Below are 19,736 nucleotides of genomic sequence, written 5' to 3'. Positions count from 1 at the left end.
CTCCATGTATACAGACCCCAGGCCAAATCCCTCTTTATACAGACATCAGGTTAGACATCCCCCATGTATACAGACCTCAGACCAGTCCCCTCTTTATACACACCCCCCACTCTGTATAGATACCCCAGGCCAAACCCCCCTTTATACAGACACCAGGTTAGAAATCCCTCTGTATAATACAAAGAATCCAGACTCTTTATATAGACATCAGGATAGACACCCCCAGTCTGTATAAAGACTCCAGGCCAAACCCCTCTTTATACAGACACCAAGCTAGACAACCCACTCTGTATACAGACTCCTCATCCCACCCTCTCTCTGTTGGAGTCCCCCAAGGTTCTGTTCTAGGACCCCTTCTCTCCTCAAACTATACACTTGGCCTGGGACAACTCATAAAGTCCCATGGATTCCAGTACCACCTCTATGCTGATGACACTCAGATCTACCTCTCTGGCCCAGATGTCACCGCTCTGCTGTCCAGAATCCCGGAGTGTCTATCAGCCATATCCTCCTTCTCCTCTCGCTTCCTCAAACTCAATGTGGACAAATCTGAACTCATCATCTTTCCTCCATCCCACAGATCTTCCTTACCTGACCTATCTATCGCAATCAATGACATCATGCTTTCCCCCGTACCAGAAGTCTGCTGCCTCGGAGTAACCTTCGACTCTGCCCTGTCCTTCAGACCGCACATCCAAGCTCTTTCCACCTCCTGTCGCCTCCAGCTCAAAAATATCTCCAGAATCCGTCCTTTTATCAACCTTCAATCTACTAAAAAGCTTGTGCATGCCCTCATCATCTCCCACCTTGACTACTGCAACATCCTTTTCTGCAGCCTCCCTGCTAACACCCTCGCACCTCTCCAGTCCATCCTTAACTCTGCTGCCCGACTAATTCATCTCTCTCCTCCCTACTCCTCCGCTTCCCCCCTCTGCAAATCTCTTCACTGGCTCCCATTCCCTCAGCCTATCCAGTTCAAATACTAATACTGACCTACAAAGCCATCCATAACCTGTCTCCTCCATATATCTCTGAACTAATCTCCCGATATCTTCCCTCACGTAATCTCCGGTCCTCCCAAGACCTCCTTCTCTCCTCCACACTTATTCGCTCCTCATCCAATCGCCTCCAAAACTTCTCCCGAATATCCCCCATCCTCTGGAATTCTTTGCCCCAACACGTCCGACTATCAACCACATTCGGATCCTTCAGACGGAACCTGAAAACTCATCTCTTCAGGAAAGCCTACAGCCTGCACTGACCCCGCTGCCTCCTCATCACTACCGAAGCTACTGCCTCACCAACACTGGAGCTCCTGCAACCCCCAACCTACTGTCTCCTTCCCCATAATCCTGTAGAATGTAAGCCCACAAGGGCAGGGTCCTCGCCCCTCTGTATCAGTCTGTCATTGTAAGTTTGTTTACTGTAAGTGATATCTGTAACTTGTATGTAACCCATTCTTATGTACAGCACCATGGAAACCATGGTGCTATATAAATAATAATAATACAGACACCTGACCCCCCTACTCTGTATACAGACCTAAGGCACCCTCTTCATACCCCGGTGCTTTAGGCCGGTTTCACACGTCAGTGTCTCCGGTACGTGTGGTGACAGTTTTCTCATGTACCGGAGACATTGACACAAGTAGACCCATTCAAATGAATCATGGGTATATGCACATGTCAGTGTGTTTCGACGGACCGTGTGCAAAACACGCAGACATGTCCGTTTTTACCTGGACACACGGGCCGCCAAACGTGCCACACACGTGCACACGGAGAACAGTGTACACCAGACATGGGCAAGATGCGGCCCGCCTGATGATTTTAAACGGCCCGCCAGCTAGCTGTCACTTCTGACAGCCGCCCCCGGCACCGCTCGGCCAGCCGCCAGACGCTTCTGAGGAGTACCGCTGGCGGCTGGAGTGAAGGCCCTGAGCTCATACGCATCGTACGTACGTTACGTGCAATGTGAGCAGCAGAGCCGGGTTGAAGATCGGTGGCGGCGGCCATCTTCCCGAGGCCGCGCGTGCGCAAATGGAGTGCTCTGCTTCACGGGGCTTCAGGAAAATGGCCGCGGGAGGCCGCGCGTGCGCAGATGGAGATCGCGGCGGCCATTTTCCTGAAGCCGAGTTTGCAGATTTAGATCTCGGCTTCAGGAAAATGGCCGCCGCGATCTCCATCTGCGCACCCGCGGCCATTTTTCTGAAGCCCCGTGAAGCAGAGCACTCCATCTGGGCACGCGCGCCCTCGGGAAGATGGCCGCCGCCACCGATATTCAACCCGGCGCCACCGATATTCAACCCGGCTCTGCTGCTCACATTGCACTCCGGGCCGCTGCGTCACCTCACCGGTGGAAGGGACCCTGCGCACGCCATGCCGCACCTCTGCCGTCGCCACAGCACTGCTGCAACCCCCCCCATGGACACCAGGCCGTGGCGTCGCCCACCTAAGCAGGAAGGGACCCTGCTCAAGTGCACGCCACACCGCATCACCCCACCTCTGCCGACACCATGCCTCCTGTGACCCTGCTCTGCCACCGCCAGCCTTCAGGTAAGATACTGTAAATTCGGACAATAAGACGGACCCCCATCTTATAAAAAATCTTTTTTTCTGCAATTTTCACCCCAAATTTGGGGTGCGCGTTATGGTCCGGTGCGTCTTATAGTTCGAAAAATACGGTAATTATATTAGTCCGGCCCTCTAAAACCATCCCAATTTCTCATGCGGCCCCATGGCAAAATTAATTGCCCACCCCTGGTGTACACTGTCCTCCGTGCGTACGGACAGCTGCGGGGGAAGCAGCGCTACTGTAAATGCTGTTCCCCTGCGTGTGGTGCTGAACGCGGCTTTCATCCATTCTCCCCTGCTCTGCCAGCAGCAGCGCGAGCAGGGGACAATGAATGAAAGAAAATGCCAGCTGATTTTCCCATGCTGAAGAGTTCATCTTCGTTCAGGCCGGCAGGGAGTGCAGCTTCGGTGACGTCACCGCTAGTCACTGAAGCTCTGCCCCCAGCGTCTCATTCATTCCCCAGTAGTTTACAACCGGGAGCGGCAGCATTAGCAGTGCTCCCGGTTGCAAACTGTACATTCCCCTAGATATGGATTACTGCATGGGACTGACTGTACGACGGACAGGTATGGGTATATTGTTGTTTTTTTTATGTTGATTTTTTTTTACAGGACATCGAGGGCTTCACTTGGAATGGCAGACTAATAAAGATGGAAAAACTGTGTCTATTGTTTTATTTCATTAAAAGACTTTTTTCTTACTGTGGCGGTTTGATTAACCCTTTAACAACTATAGGATTAGTAATGGATAGGTGTCTAATGTCTTTTTTACAATAGGAAGGTGACATTAACCCCTCATTACCCCACTTGCCACCGCTACAGGGCAAGTGGGAAGAACCGAGCAAAGCTCCAGAATTGGCGCATCTAATAGATGTGGCTTTTTGTGGGCAGCTGTGGGCTGCTGTTTTTAGGCTGGGAGGAGGCCCATATCTATGGCCGCTTACCAGCCTGAGAATAGCAGCCCGCACCTGTGAGTTTTGCCGGGTTGGTTGAAAAGGGGGGACCCCACGTTGTGTTTTTTTTTTTTTCATTCATTCTCCCCTGCGCGACGGCCGAGCAGGGGAGAAGGGATGACAGCTGGCTTCAGCACCACACGCAGGGGAACAGCACTTTCTGTAGCACTACTTCCCCCGCAGCTGTCCGTGTGGTACTGATGCGGCACACGGTTGCCACACGTGTGCCGCATGTAAGTACACACATGGACCGGCACCGGAAATATCAGGACGTGTGAAACCAGCCTTATACAGACACCAGGTTAGACATCCCCCTGTATCCAGACCAGTCCCTTTTTATATAGCCACCAGTGCATTTTTACAAACAGGATATACACCCCCACTTTGTATAAAGACCTCAGGCCAAACCCCTCTTTATACTGACACCAAGCTAGACATCCCCAAACCTGTATACATACCTCAGACAAGAACCCTCTATATACAGACACCAGACGAGACCCTCCTCTGTACACAGATCTCAGAGAAAAACCCTCTTTATACAGACCTCAGAGCTTTTTACAGACACCAGGCTAAACACCCCCCTTCATACACAGACCCTAGACCAGACCCCCTCTTTGTATAGAATCTAGTGTTTCATACAGACCCAATGCTAGGCACTGCCACTCTGTATGCAGAATGCTATCCTCTGTATACAGGCAGCCTTTGCATAAAATACTCAGATCCCCTGAACAGGAACCCCAGACCTGATCCTCCTCTGTTTACAGACTCTAGACTACACCATAGTCTTCCACAATGTCTGGAAATCTCCTATAAAAAATGGGAAAACTCCCAAAAGGATCAGCAAGTCTCCCATACAAACTTATTGCTAGGCAATGATCACCCCGGTACATTTGGAGGACATGGATTTGGGTATAGCTTGGGGAATCTGGTGTTTGTGTGGGGGGATGAAAAAAATGTTTCACTGGGATCCATTATCTGCCAGGAAAAAATGTATATAGGTTGGCAAGTAAGGACCTTTTTATAGACTCCTCCATTAAAAGGCCCTGGATGCTTTCCTCTGGACGCTTTCACCTGCTATCAGGTGCACCACAGACATTGCCTGGTACTGCACCCAGGAGCCAAGGGAAGCACAGGACCTGCGATAGGTGAGAATATTGGGCACCCAGGAGACTTGGTAGTGATCCCTATAGTCTAGCAGATCTCATAAATGTCCCACCACTTGAAGACCCTCCTTCAGGTCCGCCCCGGAGCACGAGCATATCATTAACTAAAAACTGAAAATAAAGATTAAACAATAACCACAAGACGGATTTCATCACCCAGGTATCATTGTAATCAGTATAGCTGTGCCAACCTGACAGTGTTTGTAGGTTACTGTGCACAATCCTGCTGACAGATTCCGTTTAAATAAATAAAAAAATATTTTATTTTTATAAGACATATTAAAATGGACAAAGAATAAAATAAGAACAAAGAAACTACTGGTCAGTCAATAGTTATAGAGCACAGCTATAGCATAGTACTGTGCTTGTCATATATTATAAATCAGCAGAGGCAGTGGTACAACGGGTTCAAGCCACATAGATTAAAGCATGAAAGCAATACTTACATAAAAATTCTATTTGTTAAAGCGTCCCCACCGCCCCAACGCACGTTTCATCTTAGTACTTCATCAGGAGTATAAAAAAGGAGGCAACTTAATTTAAAACATGACATATCAAAAGAGTTAAAAATGAATGTAAAAAAACGCACTAATAATGCAATGAAGCAAATACTTAGGATATTACCTAATTGGTGCTTAAATGCTGCAACATCAAAAACGCATTGTGGGAACTGTTGTGAATTTGGATTCTGGGCTCCCCCGGTGGCTACTGGTGGAATTGAACTGGTGTCTTCATCTTCTCTGTTCACCTGTTCCCATCAAGTTGTGGGAGTCGCTATATAACCTTGCTTCTCTGTTAGTTGCTTGCCGGTCAACAATGTTATCAGAAGCCTCTCTGTGCTTGTTCCTGCTCCTAGACAACTACTAGATAAGTTGGACTCTTGTCCATGTTTGTTTTTGCATTTTTGTTCCAGTTCACAGCTGTAGTTTCGTTACTGTGTCTGGAAAGCTCTTGTGAACAGGAATTGCCACTCTGGTGTTATGAGTTAATGCCAGAGTTTTAAAGTAATTTCTGGATGGTGTTTTGATAGGGTTTTCAGCTGACCATGAAAGTGTCCTTTCTGTCTTCTGCTATGTAGTAAGTGGACCTCAAATTTGCTAAACCTATTTTCATACTACGTTTGTTATTTCATCTTAACTCACCGCCAATACATGTGGGGGGCCTCTGTCTCCTTTCGGGGTATTTCTCTAGAGGTGAGCTAGGACTAATATTTTCCTCTGCTAGCTTTATTTAGTCCTCCGGCTGGTGCTGGGCATCTAGAATCAACGTAGGCATGCTACCCGGCCACTGCTAGTTGTGCGTTAGGTTTAGTTCATGGTCAGCTCAGTTTCCATCTTCCAAGAGCTAGTTCCTATATATGCTGATGCTATGTTCTCTTGCCATTGAGATCATGACAGTTTGACCGGCCACAAAGTGTTAATTTTTTGGGCTGAAGCAGGAGATAGAGAAGTGTTTAAGGGAAATTTTTTTTTTTTTTTTTCCCTTCAGAGTTTTGCTGCCTAGCCCTTAATTGCTGTCTAGCTGCTTCTTACCTCCTCTTAACCCTTGAATGGCTCTGTGTCCACCTGTTTGTAATGGATCTTCAGAGTGTAACTGCAGGTTTGAATAATCTCGCCACGAAAGTACAAAAATTGCAAGATTTTGTTTGTCATGCACCTGTATCTGAGCCGAGAATTCCTTTGCCGGAATTTTTCTCGGGGAATAGATCCGGGTTTCAGAATTTTCGAAATAATTGCAAATTATTTTTGTCCCTGAAATCTCGCTCTGCCGGAGACCCTGCACAGCAGGTCAGGATTGTGATTTCCTTGCTCCGGGGCGACCCTCAAGACTGGGCTTTTTCATTGACACCAGGGGATCCTGCGTTGCTCAATGTGGATGCGTTTTTTCTGGCCTTGGGGTTGCTTTATGACGAACCTCATTTGGAGCTTCAGGCAGAAAAAACTTTGATGTCCCTATCTCAGGGGCAAGATGAAGCGGAAATTTACTGCCAAAGATTCCGTAAATGGTCTGTGCTTACTCAGTGGAATGAGTGCGCCCTGGCGGCGACTTTCAGAGAGGGTCTCTCTGATGCCATTAAGGATGTTATGGTGGGGTTCCCTGTGCCTGCGGGTCTGAATGAGTCCATGACAATGGCTATTCAGATCGATAGGCGTCTGCGGGAGCGCAAACCAGTGCACCATCTGGCGGTTTCCACTGAGAGGTCGCCAGAGAGTATGCAGTGTGATAGAATTCTGTCCCGAAGCGAGCGGCAGAATTTTAGACGGAAAAATGGGTTGTGTTTCTATTGTGGTGATTCTACTCATGTTATATCAGCATGCTCTAAGCGCACTAAAAAGCTTGGTAAATCTGTTTCCATTTGCACCTTACCGTCTAAGTTTATTCTATCTGTGACCCTGATTTGCTCCTTGTCATCTATTACCACGGACGCCTATGTCGACTCTGGCGCCGCTTTGAGTCTTATGGATTGGTCCTTTGCCAAACGCTGTGGGTATGATTTAGAGCCTTTGGAGACTCCTATTCCTCTGAAGGGGATTGACTCCACCCCATTGGCTAATAATAAACCACAATACTGGACACAAGTAACTATGCGTATTAATCCGGATCACCAGGAGATTATTCGCTTTCTGGTGCTGTATAATCTACATGATGATTTGGTGTTAGGATTGCCTTGGCTGCAATCTCACAACCCAGTCCTCGACTGGAGAGCTATGTCTGTGTTGAGCTGGGGATGTAAGGGGGCTCATGGGGATGTACCTGTGGTTTCCATTTCATCATCTATTCCCTCTGAAATTCCTGAGTTCCTGTCTGACTATCGTGACGTCTTTGAAGAATCCAAGCTTGGTTCGTTACCTCCGCACCGAGAGTGCGATTGTGCCATAGATTTAATCCCGGGTAGTAAATACCCAAAGGGTCGTTTATTTAATCTGTCTGTGCCTGAACATGCTGCTATGCGAGAATATATAAAGGAGTCCTTGGAAAAGGGACATATTCGTCCATCGTCATCTCCCTTAGGAGCCGGTTTTTTCTTTGTGTCAAAAAAAGACGGCTCTTTGAGACCATGTATTGATTATCGGCTTTTGAATAAAATCACTGTTAAATATCAATACCCATTGCCGTTGCTGACGGATTTGTTTGCTCGCATAAAGGGGGCCAAGTGGTTCTCTAAGATTGACCTTCGGGGGGCGTATAATTTGGTGCGAATCAGGCAGGGGGATGAGTGGAAAACCGCATTTAATACGCCCGAGGGCCACTTTGAGTATTTAGTGATGCCTTTTGGTCTTTCAAATGCTCCGTCAGTTTTCCAGTCCTTTATGCATGATATTTTTCGCGATTATTTGGATAAATTTATGATTGTGTATCTGGATGATATTCTGATTTTTTCGGATGACTGGGACTCTCATGTCCAGCAAGTCAGGAGGGTTTTTCAGGTTTTGCGGTCTAATTCTTTGTGTGTGAAGGGTTCTAAGTGTGTTTTTGGGGTACAGAGGATTTCCTTTTTGGGATATATTTTTTCCCCCTCTTCCATTGAAATGGATCCTGTCAAGGTTCAAGCTATTTGTGATTGGACGCAGCCCTCTTCTCTTAAGAGTCTTCAGAAATTTTTGGGCTTTGCTAACTTTTATCGTCGATTTATTGCTGGTTTTTCGGATATTGCTAAGCCATTGACCGATTTGACTAAGAAGGGTGCTGATGTTGCTGATTGGTCCCCTGATGCTGTGGAGGCCTTTCGGGAGCTTAAGCGCCGTTTTTCCTCTGCCCCTGTGTTGCGTCAGCCTGATGTTGCTCTACCTTTTCAGGTTGAGGTCGACGCTTCTGAGATCGGAGCTGGGGCAGTGTTGTCGCAGAAAAGTTCTGACTGCTCCGTGATGAGGCCTTGTGCCTTCTTTTCCCGTAAATTTTCGCCCGCTGAGCGGAATTATGATGTTGGGAATCGGGAGCTTTTGGCCATGAAGTGGGCTTTTGAGGAGTGGCGCCATTGGCTTGAGGGGGCCAGACATCAGGTGGTGGTATTGACTGACCACAAAAATTTGATTTATCTTCAGACCGCCAGGCGCCTGAATCCTAGACAGGCGCGCTGGTCATTATTTTTCTCTCGGTTTAATTTTGTGGTGTCATACCTACCGGGTTCTAAGAATGTTAAGGCGGATGCCCTTTCTAGGAGTTTTGAGCCTGACTCGCCTGGTAACTCTGAGCCCACAGGTATCCTTAAAGATGGAGTGGTATTGTCAGCCGTTTCTCCAGACCTGCGGCGGGCCTTGCGGGAGTTTCAGGCGGATAGACCTGATCGTTGCCCACCTGATAAACTGTTTGTTCCTGATGATTGGACCAGTAGAGTCATCTCTGAGGTTCATTCTTCTGCGTTGGCAGGTCATCCTGGCATTTTTGGTACCAGGGATTTGGTGGCAAGGTCCTTCTGGTGGCCTTCCCTGTCACGAGATGTGCGAGGCTTTGTGCAGTCTTGTGACGTTTGTGCTCGGGCCAAGCCTTGTTGTTCTCGGGCTAGTGGATTATTGTTGCCCTTGCCTATTCCTAAGAGGCCTTGGACGCACATCTCGATGGATTTTATTTCAGATCTGCCGGTTTCTCAGAAGATGTCTGTCATCTGGGTGGTGTGTGACCGTTTTTCTAAGATGGTCCATTTGGTTCCTCTGCCCAAGTTGCCTTCTTCTTCCGAGTTGGTTCCTCTGTTTTTTCAAAATGTTGTTCGTTTGCATGGTATTCCTGAGAATATCATTTCTGACAGAGGGACCCAATTCGTGTCTAGATTTTGGCGGGCATTCTGTGCTAGGATGGGCATAGATTTATCTTTTTCGTCCGCTTTCCATCCTCAGACGAATGGCCAGACCGAGCGGACTAATCAGACCCTGGAGACATATCTGAGGTGTTTTGTGTCTGCTGACCAGGATGATTGGGTTGCTTTTTTGCCATTGGCGGAGTTCGCTCTCAATAATCGGGCCAGCTCTGCCACTTTGGTGTCCCCGTTTTTCTGTAATTCGGGGTTTCATCCTCGATTTTCCTCTGGTCAGGTGGAATCTTCGGATTGTCCTGGAGTGGATGCTGTGGTAGAGAGATTGCATCAGATCTGGGGGCAGGTGGTGGACAATTTGAGGTTGTCCCAGGAGAAGACTCAGCTTTTTGCCAACCGCCACCGTCGTGTTGGTCCTCGGCTTTGTGTTGGGGATTTGGTGTGGTTGTCTTCTCGTTTTGTCCCTATGAGGGTCTCTTCTCCTAAGTTTAAGCCTCGGTTCATCGGCCCGTATAAGATATTGGAGATCCTTAACCCTGTTTCCTTCCGTTTGGACCTCCCTGCATCCTTTTCTATTCATAACGTTTTTCATCGGTCATTATTGCGCAGGTATGAGGTACCGGTTGTGCCTTCCGTTGAGCCTCCTGCTCCGGTGTTGGTTGAGGGTGAGTTGGAGTACGTTGTGGAGAAAATCTTAGACTCCCGTGTTTCCAGACGGAGACTCCAGTATCTGGTCAAGTGGAAGGGATACGGCCAGGAGGATAATTCTTGGGTGAATGCATCTGATGTTCATGCCTCTGATCTGGTTCGTGCCTTTCATAGGGCCCATCCTGATCGCCCTGGTGGTTCTGGTGAGGGTTCGGTGCCCCCTCCTTGAGGGGGGGGTACTGTTGTGAATTTGGATTCTGGGCTCCCCCGGTGGCTACTGGTGGAATTGAACTGGTGTCTTCATCTTCTCTGTTCACCTGTTCCCATCAAGTTGTGGGAGTCGCTATATAACCTTGCTTCTCTGTTAGTTGCTTGCCGGTCAACAATGTTATCAGAAGCCTCTCTGTGCTTGTTCCTGCTCCTAGACAACTACTAGATAAGTTGGACTCTTGTCCATGTTTGTTTTTGCATTTTTGTTCCAGTTCACAGCTGTAGTTTCGTTACTGTGTCTGGAAAGCTCTTGTGAACAGGAATTGCCACTCTGGTGTTATGAGTTAATGCCAGAGTTTTAAAGTAATTTCTGGATGGTGTTTTGATAGGGTTTTCAGCTGACCATGAAAGTGTCCTTTCTGTCTTCTGCTATGTAGTAAGTGGACCTCAAATTTGCTAAACCTATTTTCATACTACGTTTGTTATTTCATCTTAACTCACCGCCAATACATGTGGGGGGCCTCTGTCTCCTTTCGGGGTATTTCTCTAGAGGTGAGCTAGGACTAATATTTTCCTCTGCTAGCTTTATTTAGTCCTCCGGCTGGTGCTGGGCATCTAGAATCAACGTAGGCATGCTACCCGGCCACTGCTAGTTGTGCGTTAGGTTTAGTTCATGGTCAGCTCAGTTTCCATCTTCCAAGAGCTAGTTCCTATATATGCTGATGCTATGTTCTCTTGCCATTGAGATCATGACAGGGAACGTACCCTTAGTCCATTATTTAGCTGAGTGATCTGCAAAAAATATACAACTCTGTCCGAGCTCCTAATTCTGATAGGACTTTGCTCATCCATCCCTTCTCTCTGTGTTAGAGATGGCAGAAGGTAGGGGATGCGCACAGATCTGCAGTGGAGAGGGGAAAAAGTATCTCAGTAAGAACAGAGAATAAAAGCTACAGACAAAGAGGGAAGATGATACATGAAAGCAAGAAAAGACAGCGGCATCTTGGATACACCCAAACCTCACATCCAGCCTATATTACTAGGAGGGACGCTCCCATAAGAGGGTCTGACTGAAGGAATGGAGATTGCAGACTGAATTAAAGGTAACAAATAGCATTTGTAAAATTCATTTTTCATGCCAAAGGTTCACATAGCCTTTTTTCAATGCTAATTCCATAAAATAACATAAAAGATAATGTAGAGCCCTGATGTGACTGGTCCATATCATCCACATCAATCATAGCCGTACATGAAAGACTTTACAAAGCCGAACCAAGGGTATCAAACAAAACAGATCTGCCCCCCTGACGCCGTCACTATCTCCAGTTATTTACAGGGTCGTAAAGATGGATTCTGAAAATAAATGGATTTATGGTGGAACGATAAGAACAAGAAACAGATGATCTGTGAAGGTTTCAGCAGGAAGGACGGAGCACACATGGCATCAGACATTTGGCATCAGACATTTGGCAACTCTTTTGTTCTGCAGATCAAATACAGGTTTAATGTGATTTGATGGCTGAAATATTAAATTAATCTCCATATTTAGTTATGCAAAAAAAACTGCATTGAAAACAGATAAATACGGGTAACCCAATTATCTTGATCCTTACCATACAGAATCAATTTTAATGTCGTCAGGTTAACGCCATTGTTGCTTTTCTAGGTCTGTATTACCCTGATTATGAGTAGGTCAGGCATCTAGGGGATGTTTCCCTGCAGAACATTCCGCCCATCACCTCCTACTTGTCTATGTGTTTTCCCATTATTTTTTGCTTTTCAATTCCATCCAGTAATATGAAGCTGCCACAATACAATTCTTCTGTATGCCCATGTAACCCCTTCATGACCGGGCTGTTTTCCGTTTTTTTTTTTGTTTTTTTTCTTTTCATTTTCATTTTTTCCTTGCCTTTTTCCAAGAGCCTTAACTTTATTTTTCTGTCGACTTAGGGTACTTTCACACTAGCGTTTTTTGCAATACGTCGCAATGCGTCGTTTTGGCGAAAAAACGCATCCTGCAAAAGTGCTTGCAGGATGCGTTTTTTCCCATTGACTAACATTAGCGACGCATTTGCGACGCATTGACACACGTCGCAACCGTCGTGCGACGGTTGCGTCGTGTTGTGGCGGACCGTCGGCAGCAAAAAACGTTGCTTGCAACTTTTTTTGCTCCGTCGAGAACGTCTTTTCCGACCGCGCATGCGCGGCCGGAACTCCGCCCCCACCTCCCTGCACCTCACAATGGGGCAGCGGATGCGCTGAAAATCAGCATCCGCTGCACCAGTTGTGCAGCGCTAACATTAGCGTCGGTATGTCGGCCCGACACACTGCGACGGGCCGAGTACGACGCTAGTGTGAAAGTACCCTTAGCCACATGAGCTCTTGTTTTTTTTTTTTTGCAGGACAAGTTGCACTTTTGAATGACACCATTCATTTTATCATGTGATGCACTGGAAAGCAGGAAAAAAAATCTAAGTGCATTGAAATTGCAAAAAAAAAGTGCAATTCCACTTTTTTTTTTTTGGGGGGGGGGAACTACGCAGATACCAAACATGTATAGTTTTTTTCACTTAAGTGCGGAAAAAAATAAATTTGAAATTTGTCCAAGAACTGCCTCGATTCTCGTGGTCTCTTACTCCTTTTGAGTGAGTGGTTCCTCCTCATCAGTATCTTATTTGTGTATTTTACAGCACTTTCCTAACATCATCACTGTCCCCATTGGGGCTCACAATCTAGAATTCATATCAGTATGTCTTTGCAATGTGGGAGGAAACTGGAGAATCCGGAGGAAACGCACACAAACACGGGAAGAACATACAAACTCAAAAAATAAAGATCAAAGAATTGATCAATTGTTTGCTAAATGTCTCATTTTGATATACAGTTAGAAATGAATATGTGCATGTGCACTTTTGTCTTGCATTCTGACCAAAAGCAGCGCTGGCTTCTCCCCTTTTATTTTAACATACAAACTCCTTGCAGATGTTGTCCTTGGTGGGATTTGAACTCAGGACCCAGTACTGCTAACCACTGAGCCACGATGCTGCCCCATCAGCATTCTGCCAGCACTATAGATGCAGGAATTACCTTTTACTTAATTTCCAACATGCATTGCATCTTCCATCAGGGGTGTACATAGAAATCATGGGGCCCCATAGTAGAAGTTATAATAGGGCTTCCATCCCCCCTCCCCAAAAAAAGGAAAAATATTCGGTGGGATCACAGAAGAGCATATCTCACAACTTTGCAGCCCTTACAAAGCAATTTTACACCTATTGAAGCCCTAGATTCCCCTTTCATTGCACCTGTAAACTATGATGCCAACAAAAATGCCACACAAACACTATCTGATACCCCCAGAAATAATTCCTCCACAATACCCCACACGCACAGTATGGTAACCCTACTGTACCTCAGCTGTGACGCCCACACACATGGGTCTACATATAGTAAAATGGCCCCACACCTCATCACATTGTATAATGGCCCCCACTAGCCCTCCACACAGTACGATACACACTTCACATAGTATATTTGCTTGCTAAAAGTATAATGGCCCCCACATAGCCCTCCATAAAGTATAAAAGCTCCCACATAGCCCTCCAAATATTATAATGGTCCCACATAGCCGCCTAAATAAAATAATGGTCCCCATATAGACCTCCATATATTATAATAGCCCCTACGTAGCCTTCTAAATATTATAATGGCTCCACATAGCCTTCCATATAATATTATGGCCCCCACATAGACCTCCATGTATTATAATAGTCCCTCCATCATATAGTATAATGCACCCCCATTGTCCTCCATATAATTTAATGCACCCCATAGTCCTCCATATAGTATAATGCACTTCGCATAGTCCTCCACACAGTATAATGCATTCCCCATAGTCCTCCTTATAGTATAATGCACTCCCCATAGTCCTACATATAGTGTAATGCACCCCCATAGTATTCCATATTGTATAATGCATTCCAACTAGTCCTCCATATTGTATACTGTACCCAATAGTCATCTTTATAATATAATGCACACCCTATAGTTCTTCATAGTATAATGCACTGCCCATGATAGTCCATATAGTATAATGCACTCCCCATAGTCCTCCATACAGAACAATGTACTGCCCATAGTCCTCCATACAGTATAATACACTCCCCATAGCCCTCCATACAGTATAATGCAGTCCCCATAGTCCTCCATACACTATTATGGCCACAATTGAAAAAAAAATGCAATATCATCTCGTCTCCTTGTTACCCCACTGCTCCAGTCTCGGCAGCAAGCATTCTGATGCACCGCACATCTCAGGGCAGTGCGCGCGATGTAGTAACGTCATTGCGCATGCTGCGCTGAGACGTCAGAGGCCAAGGAATAATGCTGGAGGAGGAAGAGTCAGCTGACGCTCCCTCTTTCATCATTACTTATCATCCATGGTGTCGATGCAGTTGAACGTGTGATGACGGGCGGGGTGTTATGATCCGGTGACCTTGGAGCCGCATGAGACTTTCTCAGGAGCAGGTGGAACCTGTACTGACCGCAAATCCCTAAACTGTCACCGCAACTAGAAGTAGCCGTGGGGTGTACCTAACACATCCTAGACACCTCGACACAGCCGGAGGACTAAATACCCCTATAGATGGAAATGGGAATTCTATCTTGCCTCAGAGCAGAACCCCAAAGGATAGACAGCCCCCCACAAATATTGACTGTGAGTATTAGATGAAAGACACACGCAGGCAGAAATCAGGATTTAGCAAAAGGGGCCACGCTAGCTAAATAGGAAAGGATAGGACAGAATACTAAGCGGTCAGTATTAAAACCCTAAAAATATCCACAGCAGATAATACAAAAATTCCGCCATCTAACTAAAGACATGGAATGTATATCTGCATCTCCTGAGAATCCAACTAGACTGAAATATCCAAACACAGTCTAAAGGTACCTTCACACGAAGCGACGCTGCAGCGATAGCGACAACGATGCCGATCGCTGCAGCGTCGCTGTTTGATCGCTGGGGAGCTGTCACACAGACCGCTCTCCAGCGACCAACGATGCCGAGGTCCCCGGGTAACCAGGGTAAACATCGGGTTGCTAAGCGCAGGGCCGCGCTTAGTAACCCGATGTTTACCCTGGTTACCAGCGTAAAAGTAAAAAAAAACAAACAGTACATGCTCACCTGCGCGTCCCCCAGCGTCCGCTTCCTGACACTGACTGAGCTCCGGCCCTAACAGCACAGCGGTGACGTCACCGCTGTGCTTTCACTTTCACTTTAGGGCCGGCGCTCAGTCAGTGTCAGGAAGCAGACGCTGGGGGACGCGCAGGTGAGCATGTACTGTTTGTTTTTTTTACTTTTACGCTGGTAACCAGGGTAAACATCGGGTTACTAAGCGCGGCCCTGCGCTTGGTAACCCGATGTTTACCCTGGTTACCAGTGTAAAATATCGCTGGTATCGTTGCTTTTGCTTTCAAACACAACGATACACGGCGATCGGACGACCAAATAAAGTTCTGGACTTTATTCAGCGACCAGCGACATCACAGCAGGATCCTGATTGCTGCTGCGTGTCAAACGAAATGATATCGCTAGCGAGGACGCTGCAACGTCACGGATCGCTAGCGATATCGTTACAAAGTCGTTTCGTGTGAAGGTACCTTAAGCTGGACAAGAAAAAACATTGAATAGTACTGAATTGTAAAGCACACAGCATGTGTGCTGTAGAAACAAAACCAGACACTTATCTTTGCTGATTTGGCAGCAGGGCTGGAGGAACCAGACAGAGATGCAAAACCTCCAAGAACAATGGACAACTGGCAAGGGCTAATGAATCCTGCACACCTAAATATCCCAGTCAGAGCTGCAATCAGCAGGGACACCTGCCCAGGATTGCAACCCAGGGACATCTGCACCACTACCACCAACCACCGGAGGGAACCCAAGAGCAGAATTCACAACAGTACCCCCCCCCCCCTTGGAGAGGGGTCACCGAACCCTCACCAGAGCCCCCAGGCCGATCAGGACGAGCCAGATGAAAGGCACGGACCAAATCAGCAGCATGGACATCAGAGGCAAAAACCCAAGAATTATCCTCCTGGCCATAACCCTTCCATTTAACAAGGTACTGAAGCCTCCGCCTCGAAAAGCGAGAATCCAAAATCTTCTCAACCCCATACTCCAACTCCCCATCAACCAACACAGGGGCCGGAGGATCAACAGAGGGAACAACGGGCACCACATATTTCCGCAATAAAGATCTATGGAAGACATTATGGATAGCAAAAGAAGCCGGAAGGGCCAAACGAAAAGACACCGGATTAATAATCTCAGAAATCCTATAAGGACCAATAAAGCGAGGCTTAAACTTAGGGGAAGAAACCTTCATAGGAACATGACGGGAAGACAACCAGACCAGATCCCCAACCCGAAGCCGGGAACCAACACACCGACGACGGTTAGCAAAACGTTGAGCCTCCTCCTGAGACAATACCAAATTGTCCACCACATGAGCCCAAATCTGCTGCAACCTGTCAACCACAGAATCCACACAAGGACAGTCAGAAGGCTCAACCTGCCCCGAAGAAAAACGAGGATGAAAACCAAAATTACAAAAGAAGGGCGAAACCAAAGTAGCCGAACTAGCCCGATTATTAAGGGCAAACTCGGCCAATGGCAAGAAAGCCACCCAATCATCCTGATCAGCAGACACAAAGCAGCTCAGATAAGTTTCTAAAGTCTGATTAGTTCGCTCGGTCTGGCCATTTGTCTGAGGATGAAATGCGGAAGAAAAAGACAAATCAATGCCCAGCTTAGCACAAAAGGCCCGCCAAAACCGAGAAACAAACTGGGAGCCTCTGTCGGACACAATATTCTCCGGAATACCATGCAAACGAACCACATGCTGAAAAAACAACGGAACCAAATCAGAAGAGGAAGGCAATTTAGGCAAAGGCACCAAATGGACCATCTTAGAGAACTGGTCACAAACAACCCAGATGACAGACATCTTCTGGGAAACCGGAAGGTCAGAAATAAAATCCATAGAAATATGCGTCCAGGGCCTTTCAGGGACCGGCAAAGGCAAAAGCAACCCACTAGCACGGGAACAACAAGGCTTGGCCCGCGCACAAGTCCCACAGGACTGCACAAAAGAACGCACATCACGTGACAAAGAAGGCCACCAAAAGGACCTACCAACCAAATCTCTGGTACCAAAAATATCAGGATGGCCAGCCAACACAGAACAATGAACCTCAGAAACCACTCTACTAGTCCATCTATCAGGAACAAACAGTTTCCCCACTGGACAGCGGTCAGGTTTGTCACCCTGAAATTCCTGAAGAACCCGTCGTAAATCAGGGGAAATGACAGAAAGGACCACCCCTTCTTTCAGAATGCCGACCGGTTCAAGTACCTCAGGAGAATCAGGCAAAAAACTCCTAGAGAGGGCATCAGCCTTAATATTCTTAGAACCCGGAAGATACGAGACCACGAAATCAAAACGGGAAAAAAACAAGGACCATCGAGCCTGTCTAGGATTCAGCCGCCTGGCAGATGGCAGACTCGAGGTAAATCAGATTTTTATGATCGGTCAAGACCACAATACGGTGCTTAGCTCCCTCGAGCCAATGTCGCCACTCCTCAAACGCCCACTTCATAGCCAACAACTCCCGATTGCCGACATCATAATTGCGTTCAGCGGGCGAAAACTTACAGGAAAAGAAGGCACACGGTTTCATCAAGGAACCAAGAGGATCCCTCTGAGACAAAACGGCCCCTGCCCCAATCTCAGAAGCGTCAACCTCAACCTGAAACGGAAGAGAAACATCTGGTTGACGCAACACCGGGGCAGAAGTAAATCGGCGTTTAAGCTCCTGAAAGGCAGAGACAGCCGCAGATGACCAATTTGTCACATCAGCGCCTTTCTTCGTCAAATCAGTCAAGGGTTTAACCACACTGGACAAGTTAGCAATGAAACGGCGATAAAAATTAGCAAAGCCCAAAAATTTCTGAAGGCTCTTCACAGATGTGGGTTGAATCCAATCATGAATGGCCTGAACCTTAACCGGATCCATTTCTATAGATGAGGGAGAAAAAATAAAGCCTAAAAAAGAAACCTTCTGCACTCCAAAGAGACACTTAGACCCCTTCACAAACAAAGCATTATTACGAAGGATCTGAAATACCATCCTGACCTGTTTCACATGAGACTCCCAATCATTGGAAAAAATTAATATGTCATCCAAATATACAATCATGAATTTATCAAGATAAGTCCGGAAGATATCGTGCATGAAGGACTGAAAAACAGATGGAGCGTTAGTGAGCCCAAATGGCATCACAAGGTATTCAAAATGGCCTTTGGGCGTATTAAACGCAGTTTTCCATTCATCACCCTGCTTAATACGAACAAGATTATATGCCCCCCGAAGGTCAATCTTAGTAAACCAACTAGCTCCCTTAATCCTACGCGAAAACAGCAATAAATAATCTTATGTGATAAATCACATGATCCTACCTGAATTTGGGGAACATAGCTAAAGCAGGAATTAAAACATAACTTTTAATAAATATAAATAAGAAATGTGTGAAACAATTGTCACCAAAAACGTGTGAATAAAAAGTACCACTAGGTATGTTCAATTTGTGTACTATATATAGATAAACACTAATGGATAAACTTCAAGACACTGGCAGTAGTCCAGTGTTCAAATGTTTAGACCAAGGAACCTGGTTTAGTGACAAAAAGACAACATAAACCAATGGTACTTGTCAAGTACCCAAACCAATAATAAGATACCCTGGTTGCATTAATATTAGCAGTCAATCGTATGCTGAAAAAAGAGGGGTACAAATAATGGGAGATTAAATAATTATGGAACAATCTCACCAATTCTTGTCGAGGATGAGAAAACCGGAACCCCAGTAGTGCTTCTATAACAAGTCCGTTTTGTCGCACAACTTCAGGAGACAATTCCCTGTCAATCCCTATGGGGCTATTATTGATCTCAATCCCCGAACTCCTGCCCTTACAAGGACAGTCCACAGCTACCCCTACAAAATAACAAGCCCTGCACTCTCCCTAGAAGGTCCCAACGCGTTTCTTTGCAAGCAGGATCATCAGGGGACTAGCTTGCTGGGAGATAAAGTGCTTCAGTGCTAAAGATAGAGCTGCCACCCTCTATGCTGAACTGCAGAGAGTGGAGGGAACCATTGCTTTCAAATTTATATAGTGTGCTATAGGGCTGAAAATAACCAATCTCCTATTAGATAGGAGTCATGTGACCGATATAGCCGGTCTAATGGGTCAGAGGTGATATGACATGTTGCTTAACAAACGCTAAAAATCATTTCATAAAGCGAGCAATTGCGGGATATATCCCATCATAGACATAAAATGCCCCCCCGATGCCCCTTTACTTACTTAAAAGCACCGTA

The sequence above is a fragment of the Ranitomeya variabilis genome, chromosome 8, assembly GCF_051348905.1.
Source record: "Ranitomeya variabilis isolate aRanVar5 chromosome 8, aRanVar5.hap1, whole genome shotgun sequence".
Classification (NCBI taxonomy): domain Eukaryota; kingdom Metazoa; phylum Chordata; class Amphibia; order Anura; family Dendrobatidae; genus Ranitomeya; species Ranitomeya variabilis.
The sequence above is the reverse complement of the archived record's forward strand: the minus strand, read 5'-3'. Positions refer to the sequence as shown.